The 2,788-nt window shown below is 39.6% G+C and overlaps 1 long non-coding RNA gene across 1 annotated transcript in view; it reads left to right on the top strand.

The window, feature by feature from the left end:
* The first annotated feature begins 220 nt into the window (after nt 1-220).
* LOC106942942 (uncharacterized) overlaps nt 221-2,788 on the top strand; it is a 9,489-nt gene continuing 6,921 nt past the window's right edge. Inside the window, exon 1 of the long non-coding RNA XR_001423758.1 lies at nt 221-2,786. This is a non-coding gene — a long non-coding RNA (uncharacterized LOC106942942). The remainder of the gene's footprint in view (nt 2,787-2,788) is intronic.

The following is a 2,788-nucleotide window of genomic DNA, read 5'->3' as shown; positions in this document are numbered from 1 at the left end:
ACTGCTGGGGCACAATACAGACACAATACAATGCCATCTGACAGAAAGTACCATTAAAAAGAACATTTTTAAGCATTTCATAGAAACAAAAAGAGAGTAGTTGCAAACTTGGAGTAAACAAACCAAGCATATATACAGTGAGGTAAAACACATTGGTCTTCAATCAGAGGTATATTCTTTTTGATTAATTGACCTTTTCAATATGTTCATTGCTGTAAGCTTTTCATGATATTTGTCAGCTTTTTGATGCCATTTATAAAGCTGTCAATGCAATCACACACAATTACATGCAATCCTGTCTTTCCAGGTGAAAAGTAAAACACTCATCAAACTTAGGCACCAAATAAAACATGATAAAGCTTTCAGCTACGTCTGGCACCATGCCGGCCTAACTGCAGCCCCACCGAGCGACCCTTGGCTCTCTGACAGCAACCACAAGGACAGAATGAAACTATCGCTGGCCCTGACTCGGCCTGAGTCACAGTGCGTCAACGGTGTTAGCATAGGTAGGCTGTTCGATCTGTGTGATCCGGAGGGACCCAACTCGCCCAGAGGTTGCATAAAAAAAGACCCGTGCGCCAGACTGTTGCGAATACCCCTGTCTTTGGGCTGAGATTTGCAAATTGTGCTTGTTGACTTGAGTGGGCTGATACATTCTTGACTGTGAGAAGTTGTCAGTGCGTGGTTTGAAGCTAGTTCATGTTCAGAGCCTCCGTCGATCAAGAGAGGAATGGGAGAACGCTTTCTATGGCCTGAATGTTTGATTTGTTAACAGACTGATATGACTGCATCTGCTTTATGGGGTTTAAATAACTAAACAACTCAGATAAAGATTTTCCAGATATTTGTGCTGATGGATGCTTTACTCTCTCATATTGCTGCTGATTTAGCCAACTGCTTCCAGTCATCCCAGTATCACCTGCTGCTGCCTATTCCACACAAACTAAGGACAGTACTGGATGACTTTCACTGCCATCTAGTGATCAATTTTTCTTTTCCACACTACCTAAATGTTCAAATATTGTGTGGCACTATTTTCAACAACATAAATCTAATTAAGCATCTGCTTGACAGAAAACAAAGAAAAAACATTTTCAAATAGTAAATAATCTGCTGCAGAATAATGCAGAGAGAAACAGAGTATTGGTCATAAAGGTAAACTGGATGCTTATTAACCATTTATTCAGAGCTACAAAGAAAAGCTGACTGGGTTTCTAGAAAATAAGGCTACGGCATTAGCTAATTTAAGGGAGGAAACATCCCAGTAATGTGGGTCTTACAGAGGACTTCAGCCTGTCAAGTCGCTGGGTCTCCAGTGAGCACACTCTGGGACCAAAGGCTTAAAATTGGCATCAAAACAGAGGTAGCATTGGTAACATCAGTCAGTAACTGCGTATATGCCAACTATGTTTCCAACAATCTGATGCAATGGCCAATCCATACAGTGCTTGGTTTGCAAAAACACAATCACAGCTCCTGTTCCTCTGGAAAAGAATCCTATCTATAAACCCTGACAAGCACACTAATTCAGTTTTGAGCTAATCTAAACCTTAAAAGGGCAGTTAAGAAGAGTGGTGTGGAAAGGTTAAGAGTAGTTACCCTCTGACCTGCAGTAGATAGGATTCACCTCAGGTAGAATGAAGAGAAGTCTGGACAGTCTGGGAGATCATAGCGTGTCAGAATGTCTTCTAAATCAAAGTGAACTTTTACTCTCTTTAAATGATTTCAATCACATCATGCTAGAGGATTTAGAATGCTGCTTTACAACGTGTGAGCTTTAGCAGTCTCAGCTACTAAAAATATCCATCTGGTGTTAGGATGAAATGTTTAGAGTCCATCCAACTGATCAAATATAATATCAACATGCAGAAGTTAAATGTTATGACACTTGAAGTAAATGTACTATCAAATATTGTGTCCAAGCAATCCTTTGAAATACTGCATGCATGATGTAGTAATTATGATTGGTACAGAAATGTGTTTTGGGTGGAGTCCAAACTTCTTTTTCTTTCCCCAAATTCTGGTTGCTAAGAGTTATTTACAACAGGTTAGACACCAACTACTTACAAACACGTCCCATGACATTATTTTAGAAAAGAAAGGCCTGAAGGCAGGGCTGCAGTGAGGCCTTTGGTAGCTGGCAAATGTTAAAAGTCAATTGAAGAACATGGAATGACAAGATAGAAAGGCAATAAGGAACACAGGACAGAGAGATTCCTGTAGAAAGCAAAACATTTCTCTTTTTCTCTCTCTTTACATTTAAGTTATCTTGGGTTTTGGGGAAAAAAGTTACAAGGCTGCTGGTGACTTTAAGACAAAATAAATGTTGTTGTAGTAGTAGAGGCATACCAGAGGTGTGGTTGCGTTGAGCTTCTTGTTGTTGCTAATCTCCCAGAAAATGACTTTACAAATGGAATAAATATGAAGTAAAGCCTCAGTCGCCACAGATTAAGAGCAGGGGACGCCATGGCTTCTTAAAGGGATACTCTGACATCGTCTTCAATTCCAATTTAGAACCTCTGAACCCACATAAACTAAAGATAAATGCTTGGACTCCATGAAGTATTTGGGAAAAGTACTTCAACCACTTCAGTATATGTGACACTCTCTATCAGTACACTTTGACTCCAGGTGTTTGACCTTTTCTAATACTGCAACATTTTATTATTTGTTTAGTCCACAAGATACTTACAAAACTGAATATGCCATATATGCTGCTGACCGTTTTCCATGTGATTAAGAGTCATATGCTGATAGAGATGACTCAAATGAGTGTGTGTGTGTGTGT

The sequence above is a fragment of the Poecilia latipinna genome, unplaced genomic scaffold (assembly GCF_001443285.1).
Source record: "Poecilia latipinna isolate Pla-1442-1.1 unplaced genomic scaffold, P_latipinna-1.0 Scaffold4705, whole genome shotgun sequence".
NCBI lineage: Eukaryota > Metazoa > Chordata > Actinopteri > Cyprinodontiformes > Poeciliidae > Poecilia > Poecilia latipinna.
Note: the sequence above shows the minus strand (reverse complement) of the source record. Positions and strands in the feature narration are given on the sequence as shown.